This window comes from Petaurus breviceps, unplaced genomic scaffold (assembly GCF_028583685.1).
Source record: "Petaurus breviceps papuanus isolate PSGF00001 unplaced genomic scaffold, PetGlider_PUasm1.0 91133, whole genome shotgun sequence".
Classification (NCBI taxonomy): domain Eukaryota; kingdom Metazoa; phylum Chordata; class Mammalia; order Diprotodontia; family Petauridae; genus Petaurus; species Petaurus breviceps.
In genome coordinates, this window is record NW_027187419.1 from 6,976,999 (window position 1) to 7,002,392 (window position 25,394).

At 41.9% G+C, this 25,394-nt stretch overlaps 1 long non-coding RNA gene across 2 annotated transcripts in view; it reads left to right on the forward strand.

The window, feature by feature from the left end:
- Nucleotides 1-6,892: 6,892 nt before the first annotated feature.
- Nucleotides 6,893-25,394, forward strand: part of LOC138155187 (uncharacterized) — a 90,339-nt gene continuing 71,837 nt past the window's right edge. For both annotated transcript variants that reach the window (XR_011166768.1, XR_011166769.1), the window contains exon 1: nucleotides 6,893-7,028. This is a non-coding gene — a long non-coding RNA (uncharacterized lncRNA). The remainder of the gene's footprint in view (nucleotides 7,029-25,394) is intronic.

Sequence of the window (25,394 nt, forward strand, 5' to 3'; positions counted from 1 at the left end):
TTCTTTTTGAAAAATGAAGAGCAAACAACAACCATTACCCACAGACCTTATATGAGACAACTTTCTATTTCCCTTATGTTCCACTTTCTTTACAATTTTTTATATGATTCATTTTTGAACCCATGAGATAAATTATATTTATCCCTAGTAAATTTCCCCATCTTAGATTCAGCTCAGTGTTCTAATCTATCGAGATCTTTTTACTTCTTGACACTATCATCCTGTTGAGTAAACAAGCATTTATTAAATGACAACTATGTGCCAGGCACTGTGCTAAGTGTTGATGACAAAAAGAAAGGAAACAGTGCCTCACCTTTATCTCTTCAGATGTCATCAGATGCCCATCAATAAGGTAAGGGAGCTGGACTAGACATCTTGTGTCCTTTACAGCTTTCAATTCATGATCCTATGGTCCTTTAGTGTTTGAAATTCTATGACTATGATTGATTAAAGGTGGGGAGAAAGTGAAGCCAAGAAAACTATTTGAAAAATTTATAATGAATGGGATGAAAAAAGTCTTGGGCAGGGGAAGGTGGTGTGTGACAGGGAAAGGAATAGGCATTTATTTAGCACCTATCAAGTGCCAATCACTGTGCTAAGCTCTTTATGAACACCATCTCATTTGATCTTTACAATAATCTCATGAATTAGATGCTATTATTATCTCTATTTTTACAATTGAGGCAACTGAGGCAGAAAGAGGTTAAGTGATGTCAGGATTTGGTATGGATGTTCAGCACTGAAAATAGAAGCAAGCAATAGAGTCTTTGCCCTCAGGGAGCTAACATTCTGATAGAAGACCACACATAGAGAGGAGGCATAGTAAGGGAGTATGTGGGCAATATCTGTTGATTACTGTTTTTAGGATCCAAGACCACCCCTCTCTTTTTGTTCTTCTCTTTTTTACTATTAGGAGACACCCTGTTTTCCAGATCTAAGACCAAGAAAGCAAGCTGTGCCCTGGGCTTGGCATAACAACAGTCCTTTGCGTTCACCCTCTGGATGAACATTGGATGACTAAATCACAGAACTGACCATGCCTGAGCTCAGCCAAGCACAACATACAAATGTCACTGGACAACATTGCCTCACTGTTGCTGGTGTGCCTCACCACCGTTTGAGTCTTTATCTAGCCACAAGTATATAAATGAAGGCTTAGCCCCACTGCCTCGGGTCTCCTCCTAGAGAAGGCCCCAACACTTGCGTCTAATTTCCCTCCCCCCATGGAATAAAGAAAGCCTTTGGCTTTTAACCTGTGTGAGCTCTCTGCTATTTTTGGAGTTAACAGTGGTTGTGAAACTCTGTGACTCTTCAGACATTTGTCACAGAATTGACACTGTTTTCAGAGTTAGTGCAGGAAAACTGGGGGGAGGGCAGATATGGGGTATGACGTGAAGATGGCCAGGGAATAGTTCCTAGGTCTGGCTTGAAGCTATATACGGTGAATGCTCACCAATCAGAAGCCCAGGGACCCAGGGCAGGAGCCTCTAGACCAGACTGGATGTTGTTGGCATTGCTTGTCTTTCTTTTGCAAAGAGAACCGATGACATCACAGGTGATGTCTTGACTTGGGCAGGAATTGGATGTAAGGGAGGCAGGGTTGGAATACAATTGTATATTGTGACTGGAGCAAAGGAGCAGGGCAATAATTAAGAGTATAAATGATGGAGTTTTTCCACTTGAGATCCTTTTTTTGTGGTTAAGCAGCCTTCATTGACATTGCATGGCCTGAGGCAAAGTGCACATGCTTTGTGTTGAGAAGTGATACTGCAGTGAAGTTGTGCAAAACAGCACTGGCCAAGGGCTGTCAGAAACACCTTGGATTCGTTAAGTTTTATTTTTAATTCATTTTTGGGTGTTGCATGTTCAGAAAACTTTTACTGTTACAAAATTTTCCTTGACCCCCATATGGAGTTGTGACCCACAGTTTAAGAAGCATTGTAGAGGTCTGGAAAACTATCTCTATGCCAATAGGTTTTAGATTTCTTTCCAGACACTTTGCTATCCTTGCTCCCTTGTGCATCTCTGTTCATGACATGCTGCTCTGGCCAAGGTGGGCCATTCCAACATGGAGCCCTCAGCCTCTACTGTCCCTCTCTGACAGGCTCTTCCAGGCTACCCTTGCCCTGGGTGTCTCTTCATTTCATTTGAGGGTGGAGGTAGGTGGGAATTGGGCAGAGCGGGACAATACCTCCGGAAATGAAATGAGGAAGAAAGGAAGGTGATCTGATTTGCCATCCTGAATGTTTACAAGGCTGGTGCTGGGAAGTAACAAAGGGAGAAAGCAACAATGAATCCCTAGGATATGGGGTTGATTCAGACCTGGCTCAGTAACAGCCACTTGGAAAACAAGGAGAGATTGGCATGCTGGCTTCTTTCTAATGGAGAGCATTTCCATTCTCCTTTCACAAAGGGATCTGAGCAGCAGCTGGGAGCAAGGGCTACCTCTTGACTTTTGGTGAAGGATAGCTGTGAGAATAGACGAACACAGAAACAGGCTCATCTAGACGGTAGAGATCTTGGGGGAAGATTCCTTCTGGGTGATTTTGATTGCTGAGCCCTCCATCTGCTTGGGTTGTCTGCTGTGGCAGGGTGGGGATGGACACAAGCTCAGGATCTACATCAGGACAGAACAGGAAGGTGAGGACTTTGCCATGACCTCAAGTGACCTTGGGGAAATGACCTTATATTCCTGCACCTCAGTTTCCTCATCTGTCACGAGATTGGTGATTAAGAGATCACAGGTAGTTTTGGACAGGGAATTCTCAATTGAATGATGAGGTAGGAAGCCAGATTGCAGAGAGTTAAGAAGAAACAGAGAGGAAAGGGAAAGCAGGAAACAGACCCAGATCTTCTGACTCTTACTCTAGTATTCATAGGATGACTGCTCTGACCAGAAGTATCTGAGCTGTGGATTATCACAGGTACTGCCAGTAGAAATTCATTTCAGTGAGTTAAGGTCAGTTATTAGTGTCATTGGTTTCTTGGTCACCTCTGCTTTCATCTGGGGCTGTACAAAGAGTTCATTCAGTGCCACCAGAGCTCCAATGCATTGTTGTTCAGTCATTTCAGTCACGTCTGATACTTCGTGACCCATTTAGGGTTTTCTTGGCAAAGATACTGGTGTGGTTTGCCATTTCCTTCTCCAGCTCATTTTATAGATGAGGAAACTAAGGCAAACTGGGTTAAGTGACTTGCCCAGGGTCACACAGTGAATAAGTTTCTGAGGTCAGATTTTAACTCAGGTCTTCCTGACTGCAGCACTCTAGCCATTCTTGTGGTGCTAGTGGTGATGGTTCAGATATATTTCAGTTTCACTCTTTGTGACCATATTTGAGGTTTTCTTGGCAAAGACAGAGTAGTTTGCCATTTCCTTCTCTGGCTCATTTTTACAGAGGAGGAAACTGAGGCAAACAGGGTTAAGTGACTGGCCCAGGGTCACACAGCTAGGAAGTGTCTGAGGCCAGATTTGAACTCAGGAAGATGAATCTATTTGACTCCAGGTCCAACACTCTATCCACTGCACCATCTGGCTACCCTTTGCCTTATATATGCAGGTACCAAAAGAAATGTACAAAAGCATAGCATAGATGCCAGTTGAGTTTAATAGGGTTTCTTCTCTATTATTTGGTCAAAAAAGCCTTTCTGTCATTGGTCTTGTGACCCTCAGTTGCAGGTGATGCTGTTTCCTTTATTAAAAGAGGAGGTAGGGGCAGCTAGGTGGCACAGTGTATAGAGCACCAGCCCTGGAGTCAGAAGGACCTGAGTTCAAATCTGGCCTCAGACACTTAACACAAAACTAGCCTTGTGACATTGGACAAGTCACTTAACCCCAATTGTCTTACCTCCCCCCCCCCAAAAAGCAAAAAATATATAAAAGAGAAGGTAAGTCAATGACTTCCCAGAACATACTGTATCTCTACTACTTTGAAGAGAATGAGGAGCTAAGCTAATCACAGCCAGGCATGCAGCATTCACACACTGTCCCTCTCAATGTAGGTGGCACTTAACTACCTCACAGAGTTGTAGGAAAGACCAGACAAGATAATATTTGCAAAGCATTTAGCATTGTGCCTGGTATACAGTAGGTGGTTAATAAATGATTATTCTATTTCCTTTCCCTTTCCTAATGATGTGTTTCTTGGTATTTGGGAGACATGTAAGGTCAGAACTCAGGTCCTCTTGATGCCAAATTATATTAATGAAAAATGGAAAATCCAGTTCACTTTCCAGATGTTTCTTAACAGCTCAGTGTTTGACCCTACATCACAATATTAGAGGCAGCAAGGGGCACTGGACCTGAAATCAAGGAGACCTAGGTTCAAATCTCACCTCAGATACTCATGTAACCCTGGGTGAGTTATTCCTCTATTTTGGCTCGGCTCCTCATTTATACAATGGGGATAACAATATCTATATTGTTAGCTGTATGCTTATATAGATAACACCTATGTAGCAGGGTTGTTGTGAGGATAAAATAATGTTTTTAAAGTACTATGTAAATATTAAAGCATTATATAAATTCTAGCCATTATTATGTTTCACAATACTACATTTCTCTTAGTGTTCTAATCCTTAAAAACCATCGAGTGAAGTAGACACAGAACAAATATGATTATTTCTGTTTTATGGACGATTGAACTGAGTCTGAGAGCAGAAGGAACTTGGTCCCTCGGCTAGTCGGTAGTAGCATCAGGATTTGAGCTCAGACCTTCTGGCTGTCAGCCCTATGTTCTTTCTGCTGAACCAGACTGCAGGGGACTGACTCAATTTTTCACTTTTCCTTTGGATGTTCTGGTGTTCTGTAGGCCTCGCCAGATTGTAAAACCATGCTCTGCGTGGGAAATAACATTAGGCTAGTCCCCTGCAGGGCTCCTCTGACATCCTTTTTTCTTCCTCTTAATTTCTATTTCAGTGGAAAGATAGGTCCTTTCCCCCAGGTGTCTGCACCTTATTTGGTTTAATTTAGAAAAGAAACATCTTCTTTATTTCTTTTTTTTTTTTAATTAATTTGGCAAGGATCCTCAGTTACCTGTAACCCACTAGGCAAAGGCACCGCTGTCTCTAGGAATTGGTGATCCAGCTTGCCCCAAAGGGGTAAAAAGGACATTCTATGACTGCTAGGATAGAGGAGTTCACCTTTAGGAGAAAGAAGAGGTTGTAGGGAGAGAAAGAATTCATCTGTACCACTTGCAATCAACAAGAGGGAGATAGTAAAGGCAGCTGGGCCACCCCAGGTGGTAACCCTAAGCTTCTCCACATTCACACCTCTCTCCCCCATCTTGTCTCCTAGCTTCCTGCTGTCTTGCATCCTCACTTTCAGTTTCCCAAGGGAATGGGAGTATGATCCTTCCCCTTGGGTCTGGTGTGGGGGTGTGAGGCCAGCTGGGAGGAAGAGCTGGGTGGGGGTAGTATTGGAACTAATGTAAGATAGAACCTGGTCAATGAGTCCCAATGCTCAAGCTACAGGATTTGTTGGTCAGTTTCTGGGTAAATTAGGTAAATAAGGAAAATGTAGCGCATATATGGGGCGGGGGGAGGGGGAGTACAAGAGAAGGGTGAAGAGAGGAAGAGGAAAGAGTTGGGGTCAGAAACAGAAGGGAGAGTTTACTAAACAGTCCTGTGGGGAAAGGAGCTCAGGAGAAGGAAAGAGGGATAACAGAGGAAAGAAGGATGCTGAATGAGAGAGGGAGAAGAACTGAGAAATAGGAGAAAGGAACGAGAGGAGAGTTGGGTAAAGAAAACTGGGAGAAGGACAAAGAGATAGGAAGAACAAGGAGAGGGAAAGGTAGGAAAAGAGAGAGTAGGAGAAGGAAAGAGGGGAAAGGGCAGAGAGAGGGGAAATGGGGAGGAGTAAGAGAAGGAAAGAAAAAAATTAGGAAGAAAGAGCAAGGGATAAAGGCAAGAACACCAGGGAGGGTTTCCATTTAAAGCTGGAAATAGGCCTTTTAGTCCAAGCAGGAACATGGATTATTCAGGTCACTAGGCAAACACAGTGTGGCTTAATCTCACCCCAGCAGCTGAATTTGCCTGTGGCCTATTGTTCCCCATGGCACTTTACTGGAGGCCTGTGATCAAACAGTAAGGCAGAGCTGAAAAATGTGTTCCACAAACTTGGAGACAGCTGAGAGCTGAGAAACAAAGTGTAGAGGAGAAGCCAGATGATTCCCTTCTCTCTGCTTCTCTGGATGGGTCACAACTAAACTTCAGCCTAGAAAGAGCCCTTAGGAACCAGGGTACATCACTAGGTGCAGACCCACAGGGACTGCAGCTGGACTCCACAAAGAGGGGAGAACTTTCACCACGTTTGGACAGGAAAAAGGAGAAAGACCCCAAGAGTGGAGACAGCTCAGTGCCTTCATGTTATAGAGGAGGTAAGTGAAACCCAGAGGGGCCCAGAAGGACATGTCCAAGCTCACACTGGTAATAAGCATCAGATTTGAACTCCTTGTATTTCCCACTGTTTCACAGTATCGCCAAAGAGATGGAGGTGGGGCGGAAAGGGTTGGTGCCAAACAAGCAACAATAGTATTAAGTCCTAAGGAGCACAGCTATCCAACCTTTCCACATTGCAACTTTACCCACTGCAATTTCAATATAGCATGGGTAGACATAAGAAATTCAATGGGAATTTGGGGCGAGTTTTGAGGAAACTGCAGACAACATAAGAAGGCCAGCAGATGATACAGAAAACAAGTTTAGAAACTTAGAAATGCATAAAATATGTGGATAACACATGATATAAGCTCAGATTTTGTAATAAGGTACTGTAAAAACCCCATAAAAGAAAGGAAAAAATTCAGACTTCTCTGGTACAAAGGGAGAGCCAAAAACTTTCCCCAGATTTTCCAGATCATGACGCCACACCCCTAACCCCCTGTGATGTGGAAGGGAGAACTAGTCAGTTTTGCTCTAACTTCAGATCTCTTGAGCTGTGAGAACTCATAGAAATGGAGCTGGAGGGGACATCAGGTGTCATTCAATCCAACCTCTTCTTTCTAAAGGTGAGGGAACTGAGGCTCAAAGAGGTAAGTGGCTTGCCCAGACTCACAGAGCTAGCAGGATTAGAATTCCAGTCTTCCTAGACTCAAGGTCCAGAACTCTATCCTCTATACCTTGCTGGAAGCAGGTAGGATCTGGGACAGGGGCAGTTTGGCCAGATGCTAGAATTCCTTACTTCTGCCTAGGCTCTCTCAAGACAAGGTAGCCCATTCTGCACCCTACCCCACCCTTTCACACACACATACACAAGCAAACATCCAGACTCCCAGCAGATCCAAGAAAATTAAATTAGCTTTTCTATAGAAGCTGCAGCTAGCTTTTTTTACTGCAGTGGTGGCTCAGTAGGGACCCTCTGGGACCTGTGTGTTTGTGACTGCTGAGGAGACATGGGGGAGGAGAGAGAGCAGTCAAGGGAAACTAAGGTCTTTAGGTCGGTAAGGGTGGGAGGGAGGGCTGGCCTCTCTATAGAGTGGCTCATTAATTTAGTGCCAGTGTAACCCCCACCCTCTGACACCCCCTCCCAATTAGCCATTGGACAGACCTGGGACCGGGGGAGATGGACGACAGACTCTAATGGAAACGGTGATGTTGGTGATGATATAAACAGTCTGAGTTATGGTCTCAATTTGCACAGCGCCTGATGGATTTGAAATAAGTTCAAACTGGGTCAAGTGGCTCTGTCTCCTCTTTTGCTGATCTCACACAAAGTCTCCCCATCCGTCAGGCTCACTCTCTCTGACTGGCTGCCTCCTGTTCCGTGCACCCCCACCCCATCCCCTGCAGGAGCTAGCTATAGTCTCAGCACTTCTTTGTGAGAGCTGTGACCTGAAGATTTCTGTTTCTTGATAGAGAAGAGAGGAAATTGGGGTTGGGGGAGGTGCAGTTTAAAGATTAATGGCAGATAGAATAGGCAGCCAAGTTAAGGCAGGGAACCTGTACCCATCCCTAACCACCTGTACCCTTCTGATGGTGATTCCTAAGTCGAGGCAACCATGTAGTGTTATAGAAAGTACAGGGCTGAGAATCAAGGGACTAGTCAACAGTCTCCATCACCCACTCCCAGTCTGTAAACTCCCTGAACATATGAACTGTCTTTTGCATCTTTTTGTCTCCCCATAGCTTACCCCAGTGCCTGACATATAGTGGGTAATTAATAAATGCTAATTCACTCACTAACCATCAATTACCTTTGTGACCCTGGGGAAGATATTCTATGTTCCTGAGCATTGGGTCTCCAGGGTCCTCAGTCTAGTGCATTTCAGAACAGAGCACTTGGGACCTAAGAGCCTGTGGTCACCTGGGCTGCCCCAAGCTTCAGCAATGCAAAGAAAGGTCTCTATCCTGGCACTTTCCAGGGAGCCCTCTGCTCTTGCTGTTTCTGGACACCACACTAGCTTATCCTTCACACTACTGTCAGAATAATCTTTCTTAAGCACAGAAGGCTCCTTATTGCTTACCACATAAAAGGCATCTGAAAAGGGGAGTGGGTCTGGAGGAAAGCGTCTCATGCAGACGCTGAGCAGCCAGTGTGGAAGCTGAGCATACCTCCAGAGAGGGAGCCAGAAGTGGAGTGAGAGTAGTGTTTCTGGTCCTTCTCGTGATATGGAGGTTACAGGAAAAGGTTCACTCATCACTGAGTTGGCCTCAGGGTGAAATCGTCCCTAGGGGCCGGGTCCCCCTTGAAGATGGGGGCAGGGGTGGGAAACGGGGCTGGAATGGAGGGGCAGCAGGCCAAAGGATGAGCCAGAAGGGGGAAGTAAGGAGCTGAGGATCTGAAAAGCTATTCTCATTAGCCAGAAAATCAGATCCTAGTGAGGAAGGAGAAGCCAGTTGCAATTCAAAAAATATAGACAAATCTAGAAACAAGGGAAGAAATAAGCAGTTGAATGACCTAGCAATTAAATCATGGGTCTTAGTCAATAAAACTTGAGTTAGTTGCTTACAAGTTGTTGCTGTTTTTTACCTTGGGAAAGTCATTTAATCTCTGAGAGCCTCAGTTTTCTCATCTATTAAAGAAGAAGGTGGGACTTAATGGTCTCTAAAGCACCTTCTTGATTGATGATGCAAGACCCTTGGACATGAATAGAATGTCCCTTTATTGCTGGATAGAAGTACCTAGAACGAATCCGCTGGAGAAGGAAATGGAAAACCACTACAGTATCTTTGCCACAAAAACCCCACAGAAAGTATGGTCCATGAGGTGGCAAAGAGCCAGACGTGCCTGAACAAGAGAAGCAACAGCATAGGCAATACACTAGAAATAAGCCTCATTTGGTGATGGCACTGCCTTGGGGACGGCAGCCCCTTCATGGCTCCCAAAGGCTGACCAGACTGATTCTGCTGATGCTGGGCACTCTGCTGTCGTGGATAGAATGCCAGCCTCTACACCAGGAAGAATCAGGCTGTTTATCCTCCCTCCAGCATTTACCAGCTGTGTCACCATCAGCAAGGCACTCATTCTCTCCAAGCCACAGTCTCCTTACCAGTCAAGTAGGAATATACCTTTACTTGCCTCCCAGGACCAGGCTAAAAGGAGATAATATATGGAAAATGCTCAGAGAAGCTTCAAGTGCCATGTGTGTTTCATTAGTGTTACAGCAATGGTGAGCAATGTATGGTGATGGGGGAAGAGCAGGAGCTGCCTCTGCAAATAGCTAATGGAAGCCTAGAGTCAGGGAGACCTTCACTCCCAAGCCCTGTGAGGGATTTGAGCTAGAGCTGCCCCCTCTTTGAGTTATGTGGTGATGGATAACAGAAGAAAGCTATAGCAGTCTGGGTATCTAGTCTGACTCTGTGGCTCCAAGCCACTTACAAACTGTACTTCCCTCACCTATATATCATACAGCTATAGTGAAAAATTATCTTGCTGACCTTAAAAATTTCCCTAATTGCTGCTACGGGTTTTTTTTAAAATAATTTTTCAGTTGATATTTACATGGTACATTAAGGTTTATTATAAAGTGCATTACAAATCTTATTTCATTTGATATTCACCCTACCCTTTTAGGATACATGCTTGTATCATCCTTGTTTTAGAGGTGAGGAAACTGAGGCTTAAAATAGTTAAGTGACTTACCATTTCACACAGTTATAAAGTGTCTAAGAGAAGAAATGATATTTCTTTCTATTATATTTTATTATTTTTATATATTTTATTTCTTTTGTTATGAACTTAAAAAACAAGCATCTCCATAACATAGTAGAATAGAAAAAAAATTGATTGTACATGAAACTGCAAAAATAAAGATATTAGGGATAAGAATTCATTATTTGGTAAAAAAAAAATTGTTGGGAAAATTAGATATTTCTTTCTTATTCCAAGTCTAAGTCTCTCGTCCATTATACTGCTCTGTGTCTGCTTACAGTTGCTGCTTCCCCTCTTTCTTCTCCTTCTCCTCATTCTTCTCCTGCACTCCTCCTCCAGATCTATGCTGTATTTTCCTTAATGAGGAGGAACACAGGATTTAAGAGAGGGATACGTGGTCCTGAGGTCTCAGCCAAAAGCAGGAGCCCTGAGTCATGGAGATCTGAAGTTTCTTGGCCTCCAGTACTGACCACTCCTCATAAGGAATTCAGGGAAAGGTTACATCAAGGGAAAGCTGCTTTGTATGTGAACCATATTCCCTCTTTATGAGCTGACTGAATCCTGGGCTGCCAATTTGGTTCAAGGTGCTTGATCTGAAGAGAGCCATGCTAAACACTCCTTCTGAGTCTCTCCGGACTGGTCCAGCCACAAGTGGGCCTGAGGGGGCCCAGGTAGCTCAGACCAAGCAGCCTGAGTTCCCACATAGAGGAGAAGGGAGGCTAGAAGGATGATTTTCAACAGTAAGAGCCTCAGGCTTCTCAAGACCATCAGCCTAAGCTGACAAAAGCAAGAAATATCACAGGTTGTCTATATTTCTCACCCTAAAATCAAGTCACAGTGACCATTTGGAGCCCTGTCCAAACTATCCCTATAGGGAAACAAGTGTGAACAGGATCTGTGCCTTATGGTGTGAGGCAGAAGCCTTGCCTCGCTGCTGGGGAATAGCAAATGGTGCCTTAGTGACAAACTGACAATGGAGATAGAGACCAATGTGACAAGCCCTAGGAGTTCAGGATCAAAGAGAGATGGGTGAGGTAAGGGGAGGAACTCCTGTCCATCTCTGCCCTGGAAAGGACACTTTCAAAACTCTTTTCCTGGGGACCTAAAAGACCTGAGTCTGCTCTCCTCCTTCCCTCCCCAACCCTCACTCCCACCTCCCCCGAGTGAACCACTTCCTCTTTGCTTCCCAGAGGAGGAAGAGCGTAATGAAATTCCTGTGGCTTCCACGTACCCCCTATTTAGAGGAGAAAAAACAAGCTCCATCCCCAATCCCATTCCCCAGCATCAGAAGTCCAAAGGGCAGAGAAAGGAGGAAAATAAACCACACACTGTACGAACTGTCCTGCCTGTGTACCAGCTAGGCAGAGACTGCAATGGGTCAACTGGAGCTGTTTTGTATTACAGGGAGGGGCTGGGTTTGGTCTGTGAACAAGCTAATGGTTTTTTGTACAACTGACTTTTATCTCAAGTTCAGGAAACCAGGAGTGGGGAAAGCCTAAAAGAAACACTGAACCTTTCCCCTGATTCTGAGGATGGAAAGATCATATGTTTAGAGCTGGAAGACACCTTGATGGTCAGCTAGTTCAGCCCCTCACCCATATTAAAAAAGCTTTTTTAGTTAATTTAACTTAATTCTTTTTAGTTAACAAATATCTATTTTTTTCTCCTTCCCACCTTCCTTTTCCACTGACCAACAACAATAACAAAAAAAGATGAAGGAAAAAAGAAAGAGAAAAAAAGGAAAGAAAAAACAAAACCCTTGGTAACTAATAGACATGGTCAAGCAAAACAAATTCCCTCATACACCTAGACCAAAAAGTATCTCAACCCTCACCCTGATTTTATCACATCTCTGTCAAGAGGTGCAGTTCCTCCCATCTTATAAGGAAGAAACTGAGACCAAGAAAGATTAAGTGACTTCTCCAAGGTCACATAGCTACTAAGTGTCAGATTTGAGATTTGAGCCAAGGCTGTCTGACTACAAACTCATTTCTCTTTCCATTATATTATGATCCTCGCCCTCACTTGCCCCTATTCCCTCCCAACCAGTCATCACTCCCCCAGAATGGTGGCCACCATTGCTTAAAGGTCAATGGATAAAAGCCCTGCTTACTAAGCAAACAAGGGGGAGCAAGGTATTCAGGGCTGAAACAAAAAAGAAGGGAATGGAAGATTTTTCCTCCAAAGACTAGGTTTAGAACCAACTAGGAGGATGGCTGCTTCTTTCTGTTTTAGGGATTCCAACTCATCCCTGGTAGACCTCTATTAACTTCTGCAAATAACCAAGATAAAAAGGACACATCACAGACCAGACTCCTGGATCCACTACTGCCTTCTCCCTTTCCTTCTCTTTCCTCAATGTTTCTTTTTCTCACTTCTCCCTCAATTCATGCAATCCAAACATGAAAAGATAGTTTGGTGCATAATCTCTTCAGGCGATTGATTCAGATTCAAGAACAAAGACAATTAAAAAGTAACAGCTAGTCCAGATGTTGGACTAGATGATGGACTCTGGTCCAGAGGGTACAGAAATACTCAATCATTCCTGCTGATGGAGCCATTGATAGCACAGATTTTAAAATAGCAATGTAGAAAGAGTTATCCAGAGACCACATGGTCATCCTCTGTCCTTTGATTTCTTTTTTTTTTTGCTTTTTGGAGGGGGGAAGTTAGGGCAATTGGGGTTAAGTGACTTGCCCAAGGTCACACGGCTAGTTTTGTTCAAATCCGAGGCCAGATTTGAACTCAGATACTCCTGACTCCAGGGCCGGTGCTCTATTCACTGGGCCACCTAGATACCCCCTTTGATTTCTATTAGGCTTGTGACTGAGTTCCCAACTGTTAGACCATTAGACCAAATCTGCCATTTTGGAAAAACAGAACGGACTATCTCAGGAAGTCAAGGGTTCAGGTACCTGTTAGATTATAGAATCTCAGAATCATCTCTGAGTTGAGAGAACTCAGGGATCATCTAATCCAACAAATATCTGACAAAGAATATCCTCTAGGACATGCTCAACAAGTACTCAACCAACTTTTGCTAGAACCACTGCAGTGAGGAGAAACCATTACCTCCTGGGGCTATCCATTCCATATTTGACTAGCTCTAAAGTGATTTTTTCTTCCTTACATCAAGCCCAAATATGCCTCTCTGAAGCTTCTATCTGTTGATTCTATTTCTGTCCTCTCAGATCTAATCCTTCTTCCACATGACATGGATACTTGAAGATAGCTATCATGTCTCTCCTAGTTTTCTCTTCTCTGGACCTAAATACTTCTAAAACCTTTAATTAATCCTCATGTGATATTATCTCAAGCTATCTTTGACCACTATCCCAGGCACCCTCCTCTGGATATTATCCACCTTATAAGTATTCCTCCTGAGATGTGGTATCCAGAATCGCACACAGTTCTCTAGGTGTGATTTGACCAGGTAAGCAGAGCAAGACTATTACCTCTTGCCTACTGGAGAAAATGATGGATTGGGAGTCATGGAGTTCTGTATTCAAACCCTGCATCAGACACTTACTAACTGGATGACCTGGGCAAATTACCTAACCCATGTTAGCCTCAGTTTCCTCACCTGCAAAATGGGAATTAAAATAGAACTTACCTCATTAGGTTTTGTTCTTGTTCGTCCTTCATTCTTGAAGAGGACCAATGACATCATGAGGATGATGTCTTGACTTGCACATGAATTGGATTTAAGTGAGGCAGAGCTGCGCAAAATCATCAACCTCACACTATCCTCCCGAGTCTTGAAAGTCTAGTGGCAAGAAAAAAGTCAAGATGACTAGTGATGACCCTGGATTTAGTCCTTGACCTTTCTAAATTAAGGTCTTTTTCCAGGTGTGTCTGAGGCCTTGTCCATTCAATAACTAAGGACTAGGTAAGAGTTGAGACAAAAAATGTCTCAATTTACCATCACAAAGATATCAATGTAGGAGGGGAAGACCCTTAGAGTTTCTGGCCAGAACAGAAAACAATCGCTATTTATACTCATTCTAAGCCATCAAAACCTAATGAGCCACAGAGGCTTGGGTTGGGAGCTATCATTGGTCATTCAATGAAAGCCAGAGTGATCTGAGTTTAAAGGCTAGTCAAACAGCTCCATTTAAAACACAGCGGGTTTTTTAAAAGCTTGTTTTTTTCAGAGCTATATTTTAACAAATTATAAATGAAAACTGCACAGAACAAAAAGTAAATCGTGTCCCAGCTTTTTGAAGGATCAGGAAGGGAGGAAGAGAAGAAAAAAGAGGAGGAGGGGGGGAGGAGGAGGAGAGCAGCATTCCCCAACTTCTGCTTCAATTGGCAGGTTGGACCTCCAGATGGAAGCTATTACTACTCTCAGATAACATGGTAAAGACAATGAATACAAAACATTCTCCTAAAAACCTGGTTCATGCTTCACACAAATACCCACAGCATCCACGGGAGGAGTAAACTTCAACCATAATAGTAGTAAAGCACACTTGTAAGAAACAGGTGTGACCAGGTTTGACTCACAGCACCTGTCCTGGAAGGCCTTCTCTCTGTATAGAGACCTCATATAGAACCCTTTGTTGTTAACACATCCTTCATTCTCAAAGAGGACCAATGACATCGGAGGGGGCCATGTCTTGACTTGTGAGCGAATTGGATTTCACCTCATTAGGTTATTGTAAGGATCAGTGAAATAACATACGTAAAACTCTTTGCAAATCTTAGAGTGCTAAATAAATAGATGTTAGCGGTTATGATGTAATCCTGAATGTTATTCTTTTCTGGTCAGTCTAATATCACATTAGTTACTTTGACCCTGATGTTGCACTCTCGATACATATTGCACTTGCAGACTCTCAAATCTCTGGATCCTTTTTAGATGAAATTCTATTTCAACATACACTTCACATTGATCTCTATTAAGTTGCACCTTATCGCATTCTTCCCAATGTTGTAACATGTCAGAAGCTTTTCAGATCCATTGTATAGCTCTCCTAGCACTATGTCATCTGCAAACTTAGTAAGCAGGTGATTCATGCCTATATTCAAGTTATTGATAAAATGATAAATAATGTAAGGATAAATATAGCTCCCTGTGGCACTTCACTAAAGACTCCCAATCTGACACTGAAAAAATAAAAGCTATTTTGATACGTATATTCAACCATTTATGAAGGCACCTAACTATATTATTCTATAGCCTACACCTCTGCTTCTTGTGAGAAACTTAGTTAAATGCCTCATTAAAATCTAGATAAGACATCTATGGCATTCCCTATTCTACTGGTCCAGTAACCTGGCCAACAAAGAAATGAAGCTAATTTGGCATTCCCTATTCTTGATGAAGCCACGCTATTTCTTCATTATCATTATCTTTCTCTATATATTCAACAGACATTATTTTGATGTAATCTAAATTTTTTTCCTGGAATTGATGTAAAGTTTACTGGCCTATCATTTGCAGGCTCTATTCTTGCCTTTTCTTTTTAAATTGAGACAACAGTTTCCTTTCTCCAGTCCTATGGATCCTCTTCTCTAAGAATCTTCAGAGATCACTGACAGTGGCTCAGTAACCATAACATTGTTTTTTTTTCAGCATCCTCTGCTGCGATTGATTGATTGATTGATTCATTCATTCATTGATTCATTCATTCATTCCTAGTGACAAACACATCAGGCAGCACATTACTCTCTTACTATCTCCCAACTTGGCTTTCTACTACCTACTATCCATTCTGTTCAGTCATTTCCAATCCAAAGATTCTTCTCTTTGCCCGAGAAAATAGTATCCTCTTCTTCTCCCCAAGAAAGATTAAGTCAACCACAAAGCAAAAACAAAAAAAAACCTTTTTTCTGTTGTTCTTAGTTTTCCTTGCCAGTCCTAGCTTATTCTGAGCTTTAGCATTCCTAAGACGATTCTTATTGGAATTGTACCAGCTTTTGTACTCATCTTTTATCATCTGCCCTTCATTCTACCTTGTGTACTTGTCTTTTAAAAATCTATGTAGTATGATGAGCTACTTGTACATACACATTGGCTTCAATTAGATGAGACACTCAATTGTTTATCTTTACAACTTCCGAATTTCATTCTTCATACTCATACCTCTGTATTACTCAGTAGAACTGGATTCCCCATAGGTTTTCTCCTTATTCTGGGATGGCTCAAATACCTCTCAGGTTCAACATACTGGTTTCGTTTTTATTTTTTTAATTTCTACTGCATCACTTATTTTTAAAATGTTTATTTTTAAAATTTTAAAGTGTTTAAATTATGGAATAAGTTATAAATGCACAACACATTGTTTTGCATTATCAACCATTTAAACCTTGGCCCGAGTCTTCACCAATACATTTTTATGCCAGTCTGTGCAAAAGACATGTCTCTTAAAATGAAAAGCATTTAACTAAGACAGAACAGAAATATAAGTAACATGGAATTAAAATTAGAGAGTAAATTATGGCCCCCACCTATGTATATGAATGCCATTGAGGGCATAGATACTTCAATTCCCCACTAATCCCTCTGCCTTTTCCCTTCCCCCCCCCCCGCCCCATCTCTACTTATAGAAGGAAGATGCAATGTGTTTAAATTAATGGAATTTGGGGAGAAACTTAGGGTACAATGCCATTTGACTCAATGAAATGAAATGAAATGTTTTTCTTTGAAATGTTTTAATTTTTTAATGAAATGTTTTCTTCAGTTAACTTTTGTACCTCCTTTTCCATTTGGTCAATTCTACTTTTTAAGGAGTTATTTTCTTTAGTGTACTTTTTTTTTCCATTTTGACAATTGTATTTTTAAAGGAATTATACCACTTTTCTTCTACCTCTATTTTTTGGCTTTTAAAATCCTTCTTGAGTTCTTTCACAAAGGTTTCTGGGCTTGAGACAAGTTCATATTCCCCTTAGAGGTTTCAGATGTGAGTATAGTAACCGTGTTGTCCTCTCTTGAATTTGTGTTTTGATCTTCCTGTCACCAAGATATTTCTCTACTGTTATTGTTTTTCTTTGATTCTCCTTGCTCATGTTGTTTCCCTTTTGTTTTTTTGGCTTTTAAATTTGATTTCTGCTTCTAGGGCCCAGTCACAGACTTCTTGTGCTGGGAGTTAGGGGCCTGGTTACTGGTTTTCTGTGCTGGGGCCTCATGTGCTGGCTGCTGGATGTTGTAGCAGTCTGGTAGTTTACCTGGTACTGAGTTGGAGGTGGTGGTGGTGGTGGTTGGTATGTGCCTGGTGGTGGCGCTTACCTGCTCCTCCACCACTCGGGCTCAGGATCTCCCACTGGTTGGCTGTTGTGGGGCCTGCTGCTGGCCTGCTGGGATGCCTCCCATCTAGTATTGGTCCCCTTCAGACACAGCAAGAGGGACCTTTCCTGTTAATCTCCCTAGCCTCCCAAGCTAAAAGACTACTGTACCCTGTCTTTCTGCTATTCCAGGATTTTTCCTGGGTTTTTCAAAATCTATAAGGGAAGGTGACAGCAACTTACTGCTTACTTCATCATCTTGGCTCCAGGAAGTTTAAACAGGTGACTTTCAAACATTCAGTCTGTGGGCTGATAACCCCAGGAGCAGCTGCTGCCACTGCTGCAAGCCCTGCACAGGACTGGGCCTCTCTCTCACCAAGTTCTGACAGACCCCATCCTGTGGTGAGAGGTCTGGGAATTGCCACTGCTGCCAGTGATTCAGTTCCCTGGCATCTGCTTCAGCTTTGCTATGGACAGGTCTATGCTGTTGAAGCCTGCACACTAGACGGTTCCTCAACCAGCCCAGTGTAACAGACCCTTCCTGTCAATCTTCCAGGTTGCCTTGGGCTGGAAATCTGCCACACTCTGGCTCTTGTGGATTCTGCTGCTCTAGAATTTGCTCAGATTTACTTTTTAGAGGTATTTGAAGGACTTTGTGGGAGATCTCAGTACATCCCTGCTTCCACTCTGCCACCTTGGCTCCAGCCCTCAGTTTTTTTCTTTCCAGTTTCTTTAGGGCAGACTAGTAAGTGCTGATGCCTCCACTGTGATTTGAGTCACGCCACGGCCAGGCTGTACTGTGGGGCTTCCTCTGACATTCCTGAAGCAAATCCCACTGCAGGTGTCTACCTTCAGTTTGCACCTATCGCTCTTACATTGCCTGACTCTGCTTCTTTAAAGTTCATTGCTTGATAACCATTGTTCCACACAGTTGCTATCTCTTTCTTCTAATCCCAAACCACTTGTTCTCTCTCCACAGAACTGTCATATCCTTCTGCCAAGTCTGTGCCTGCCTGGCACAAACACCTTGTTCAGTCACAAGGAACTTCCAGGAATCCTGCTTCCTAAAGCTTTCTCCAATGAGCAGGTGCTCCATCCATGCTGAAACTTTGGGCAAACTAAAGCTTCCTTGGGAAGTATCCATTACAGGCAGAGACAAGCACCACCTTAGAGTGGTCAGACATTAGACACCAACCAAATTAGAGTCTTAGTTTGTAGAATTCTATCTATCCTTTGTCCAAACCCTTTGAAATCTATTCTATCAAAATCTCAGGGATGTGCCAGACTTTACTCAGATTTCCTTTCTTAATCTATCCAAACTCAATTGGAACAGTCATTTTCCCTCAAACTGGGGGGAAATTCCCACTATTTCTGCCCTAGCAAACAGTTCCTCCTTGCTAGATAGAATCTGACATAGAATAGCACATCCTCTCATTCTAGCCTCTATTTTTTTAAGGGTAAAATTATCATTAAAACAAACCAGGAAATTATTAGCTGTTCTCATTTTGGATCCAGAAGTTGACAGATAATTCAAATCCCCTCCCTAAGTCCTCTTCACTACTATATAATCTCTCCTTGCAAGGGTCGTTATCTATTGCCCCAACTCCTCAATTATTTCTTCTTTCTGTCCAGGATGTCTAGAGTATACACCAATAATAATATTTCTTCTGTTTCTCCCTCTGTTGATATTTACTCAAATATTCTCCACCATACCTTGCCCATCTAGTTCCTGTATTTGTCTCATGTGAATATATTTTCTTATATATTGATCCTCCAAATTCCAGCCTTTAATTATCCCATCCTTTTGGAAAAGGTCTATGTACTGTTCCATAGTTATATTCTCATCACGGGTCCCATCCCACAAAGTGATACAGATCAATTAAAATTTGTGTCTCTAGGTCCCCTTCCCTGTTAACCTCTTTTGTGCATTTATGAACATTTATCTGATGCCATTGTTTTGTTATTGGCTCCTTCCTTGGATTTTTGTCTTTTATAGATTTCTGGGCATCTCTACTGCTATTCTTCTTCCTATGTTGTAATTACTCTGTAAGGCATCCGAGTTTGATGGATATACATAGGCAGTTTCCTGCTTCCCCTTTCATTTTCAATTTAAAGCCCTTTTGATTAGATTTGCAAGACTCCAGGCAAATGCATTTTTACCAGCCTTTGTTAAGTGCACTCCAATGCCTGGCCAGAAGCCCATCGTTTCTATATTTTATGCTATGGCCCAGAAATCCAAAACCTGTTCTCAGACACCATCTTCTTAATTAGCTTCTCACTTTGCAAATTTCACTTTCTCTTCCTGAAATACCCTTGCCTTCAGTTGGCAGCAATGATGAAAACAGTACTGGTACCCCTGAGGTCTCTACTTTCTTGCCCGAGATTTCATAATTCTTAGCAATGCCTTAAGAACCCATCTGGCAGTATGCATTTTGCCCACATGAATCCCCAGAAGTAGGCAGTAGCCATCAGACTTGACAAGATTCAGAAAGTTTTCCATCATATCCTATATACTTGCAAAGAGATAGCAAACCTTACTTTTTTTCTTTTTAAAATAATTTATTCCTCCCTTGATTAAACAATAAAAAGAAAAATACACTCATTAGCCATGTGTCTTTGGGCTCTCCAAATTTTGCCAAAATTTGACATTGTCCTCCAAAAAAAAAGAAAAATAGACCCCTCATAATAAATATAGTCAAACAAAACAAATCCCCACTTTGACCATGTACCAAAATGCCTCATTCTACATTTTGAGTCTATCACCAATCATTCTGGCAGGAGGTGGGAGGCTTGTTTCATCATCTGGTCTTTGGCATCATGGCTTCAGACTAGTTGATTGTCAAATGTTAAGTCACATGTGGTCATCTCAGGATCCCTCATCAGGAATTCTTCCTGTGATCTTGTCTTTTTGTCACCTGGCACCTGTGGATCCACATTAGCATTCCTCAGGGGTCAAGAAGTTGCTTCCTCTTCACAGACAGGTGCCAATGTCCTTCTCTTTGCAAGGAGCCTCTTATCCATGGCTTAGCACTGTGTGTTCTGCTTTTCTCCTCTTCCCTTCCTCATCTGGGTCCTCTACCATCCTGCCTCCTGCCACAAGTCAGGTTTCCCCTTGTCTCTTCAGATGCATTTTCCTCTTCATTTTTATGTTCAATTTCTTCTTCCAGTTTTAAAGAAGCCCTTCACATGCCTAATAACCTGGAGAGTGGAGAGGTATTCCCTGAAACCCTCCTTTCCCTTCTCTTCTGGGAGGGACACTTTGTGCATAGGTATGCCAACAACTTGGCTGTGTCAGGAAGACAAGCACCATGAAATGATTCTATGCTGGTAACTGCAAAATTCTTTACTGAATGAGATGACCTCTGAGAAACCTTCCAACTCTACAATTCTCTGATCTTTTTAGGCAGCCTGGTGACACAGAATAGAATGCAGGACTTGGCATCAGAAAGACCTGAGCTCAATTCCTGCTTTAGATTCTTTCTAGCTGTATGACCCTAAGCAAGTCACTTAATTCAACTCAATTAAGGCCCAGTTTCCTCAGTTGTAACATGAAGACAATAATATCACTGGTCTAAAAGAGTTAATGTGTGGATCAAATGAATAATGTATAAAGTGCTTTGTAATTTATAAATACTATAATGTACTAGCTATCATTATTATAAATACTAGTTATCATTAGGACAGAGAGGTAGCCCAGTGGATAGAGTGCTGGGCCCTTAAGTCAGAAAGACTCATCTTCCTGAGTTCAAATCTGGCCTCTTATAAGCTGTGTGACCTTGGGCAAATCACTTAGCTCTGTTTGTCTCAGTTTCCTCATCTGCAAAATGAACTGGGGAAGGAAATGGCCAACCACTCCAATAGCTATATGACTCTGGGCAAGTCACTTAACCTTGTTTGCCTCAGTTTCCTCATCTATAAAATGAGCTAGAGAAAGAAATGGCAAACTGCTCCAGTACCTTTGCCAAGAATACCCTAAATGGGGTCATGAAGAGTCAAGACAAGACTGAACAACAAAAGCTATCATTAGCCTCTGAGTAACCTCTCTAGTCTCTTTTCCTTTCTTTTTTATATTTCTTGTTTTTAATAACAGTTTCATTTTCCAATATATTCTTATTCCCTTCCACACACAGAGAGTCACCTTTTATTACAAATCATTAAAAAAGCAAAAGTAGCCCCAAATCAATTTTGTCTGACAGTGTATGTGTTGTTTCATCTCCATCACCCTCCCTGTCCCATCTCTGTAAAGTCAGAAGGGGAGTTCATTTCATTTCTCTTCTTGGAGGGTCTCTCTAACCCATCTATTCCATTCTACATTTATGGGTCCTTTTCCCTTCCTTTACATCCTTCCACAGCTTCTCTCCTCACCTTTAGGACTTAAAACATTCCTGCGTCTTCGCTTTAACCAGCCTGAATTCAAGGTCTACTTAACAACAACACAGTCCCCTGAGTCTTCTCAGCAGCATACATTACAATTACCAATTCATTTTTTTCTGCCTTTTCACAAAGACCCCACACTTCCAATGTGCTTTTAAAGGTTCTACCTACCACACCAGGATCATGAATATTAAAGTGCTTTTGCTATAGAACTATAGAAAAACATTATTATAATTATTATTATTCCTGTCAATCTCCTGAGGCAAGTGTCATACAAGTAATAACCTTAGTAGAGACAGACCCCGAACGCTTATTTATCTGTCCAATCTGCTTTCCTGTGTCCCAAACTACATCTCAAATATCTCTGATATTCCCCCCTGGGAGGCCTCCCAAGAGCTGCAGTGGTGAAGAAGGGTATCAGGGTCAACAAGATGGTATACTGGACCTGGGATCAAGAAGGCCTGAGTTCTAATACCATCTCTGCAACTTAATAGCTATAAGACCTTAGGAAAGACATTTAATTTTTCTGAGGTTGTTTCCTCATCTATAAAAGGGGTCTAATTATAGCACCTATCAAAAGAGATGATGTATGCAAATCACTAGCAAACTTTAAACCTTTATAAATGTAAGCTTAAGTTACTTACAAAACTGAAAACAATTGCTTAATCCCAGGAGTTTTTAAATAAACCAATGGCTTGAATTTCTAAAGGTGTCTTTAGAAGCCCCTCCCCCACAAACACATCTGTGTATGCGTGTGTCTGTTTATATTAAACCTATATCAAATTGCTTATCATGTTAGGGATGTAGGAGGGGAAGGAGGGAGAAAATCTGAAACTCAAAATTTTATTTAAAACAATGTTAAAAATTGTCTTTACATGTAATTGGAAAAATAAAATACTATTTAATAGAAAAATTAAAAATAAAAGATTTGAAGTCCAAGTCAATGATCCCATAGTTCTAAAAATCTGCCCTCTTCACTCTTTTTGTCTATTTCCTGACCAGGGAAACCCCTCCTTCCAATAAATCATCTGTCTTAGTATCCTGGAATATAGGTTACCCAAGAATGGTGACTTGAACTCATTTATTTTTTGCTCCTCATCTTGGGTTTCATCTTCTTGTTAACCAGTTGTGTATTATCCTTGTCAGCTCCAAAGATCATTATCCTTGGTGGGGAAAGCAAGGTGAATAGGAGAGGGGTAGTTCTGTTTTCTCCTCCTTATCTGTTATCACAGCCCCATCCATCTGAACAGAAGAGATCCCCTATCTGATCTTCCCCTTACCCCCATGATAGCTTTTTTTTTTGAATCACCCTTTTTGTTATCCACAGCTTTCATCACTGGATTCAGTTCTTTCTGAGATTTAATGTTTCTGGTACTATTTTTACAGGACTGCACAGCTCTTTTATATTCATTCTCAGCTGCCAGCCCTTACTCCTGTCTTTTGCACATGTCTTTTCAAAATCTCAATCAGTCAAAGAATTGCATTCACATCAGTTTCTTCTCCTTTTCTTCTTTGTTGGAATTTGTTGGAATCATAGAAGCTTCATTCACGAGAGTTTTAAACTTAAAGTTGGAAGCAATGAATTTGGGTCAGAATTTAGGTTTCAGTCCTGTCTCTTCCCCTTGCCACTTATGTAATCCTAGGATAGGAACTTTGTTTCTCTGAGACTCAGTTTTCTCATCTGTAATGTGGGGGAGATTGGTACTATATGACTCCTAAGGACCCTTTCAGCTCTAAATTTAAGGTCCTATAATCTCTGCTGACCTCATATCCCCCATAAAATTTTATGTTGCAAGATTCCTTTTAGTGTTTCTCTGAACTCTGATATGTTCTAAAAACCAGGAGTACAAGTCAGATAATTCTTGGTTTTGCTATCTCTTTCTATCAGGAAGGTTTTTACTTGTAGGATGCATATGTTCCCAAAGTGGGCAATATCACTCCTTGGGATGCACTGGAATGACCAGGGATGGGGGGCAGTAGTAGTAGCCTTGGGTGCAATTGGGGGTGCATTAAATAAAAATAATGGGGTGGTGGAAGTATACAGAAAGAAGTGAAGAAAAATTTGAAAAGCCATTTGTACATGTTTCATCTGTTGTGTAACAGTGTTAAAATCATAGTGATTACATTATTTTCCAAAGTAACACACAAAATGTAAGGTATAGCTCATCAGTGATCAAGTCTTCCAACAGGTCTTAATAAACAAGTGTTGGCAGGTGAGCACATCGGTGCATTGTTGGGAAGTCCAACATGCATCTGCAGGAATATGTGCATGTAACAATTTGTTTACAATATGATACTACATGCAAAATTTTAGTGCAGGAAAACCCTCCACAAATTTATGATAAATTATTAAATTTTGGATGTCATTTTTTAAAGTAGTTTATATATATATTAAATGACACAAACTTCCAAAAAAAACTGTTAAAGGGTTAAAGAAAGTAGATTTCTGGGCAGGCACTGAGTAATTTTTTTTTAAAGGTGCAGTAGACCAAATCAATTTGGAAACCTCTGATTTAGAAGGTATGTTTCTCTTTAAAGGATGCTCTGCCCAGTAATATGAATGAAGGGGACTGGTAAAAAAGGCTTGGGTGAGATGTCTACTCTAAATGTAGGCTCCCATCATTTATAAAGTATATAAATTATTAAAGGCATATTTCCCTTGCAAAGAAGGGTTAGTAGGTGAGCAGCCCATAGGAAGCATGGATCCCCTTTCCACGTGCTTGGCTCAATTTTGCAATCTTATCTTATCTCTATTAGGCATACCTATAGTAGCCTTTCCAAGCTTATAGGCTCTCCTACTTAGAGAAGCTTACATTTGTATGCTCTCAGTATACCTTGACTCCATTTGGGACAGCCAAAGGAAGTCAGTGTCTGCTCTCTCTCACCTGGTACCGCAATTGCACTGAAATAAAGATGTCTCCTAAACCTCTACAGAGATCCAAACCTCTCCTTTAATCTCAGCCCACACAGCATTAATCATATTAGACAAAGATTTAGTGGCCAATGGATTTTCTTTTGTATCAAGGAGGGAGAGCCAATGCATAAGGAATAACAATAATGAGAAGAAACTGAAGAGCAAATCCTGACGGGGAAAAAGCTCCCTGGGCTTCCAGCAATGGAGAATGGGATCTGTTGCTTTCTCAGATCTTAAGGTAGACCTTTTTTTTTCTTCTTTTTGGAGGGGGAAAGGTAGGGCAATTGGGGTTAAGTGACTTGGCCAAGGTCACACGGCTAGTTTTTTTGCATGTGTTAAGTGTCTCAGGCTGGATTTGAACTCAGGTCCTCCTGACTCCAGGGCCAGTGCTCTATTCACTGAGCCACCTAGCCACCCCCTACCATGTAATCTTTAACCTCAACCTTCTTTAACAATAAAAATAACAAAAATTTAGGACAAAAACCAAGTTTCTCCTCAGCTTCTCTACAATCTCATGCCTCATTGGTTCTCAACCAGGGCAGGAGGCAAAGATTGTTTCTCATCTTAGGACAACCATCATCTTCCATTGGAACAGGTCATGGTTTAAGAAGAAGGGGAGCCAGAACCTAGAGATCAGGCACCCTGTTTGTAGTAGAAAATGAGAATGGCTACTTATCCCAGCTTCCAGCATCTCTCCCTCCCTCCCTCCTTCTCTCCCTCCTTCTCTCTCTCTCTCTCTCTCTCTCTCTCTCTCTCTCTCTCTCTCTCTCTCTCTCTCTCTCTCTCTCTCTC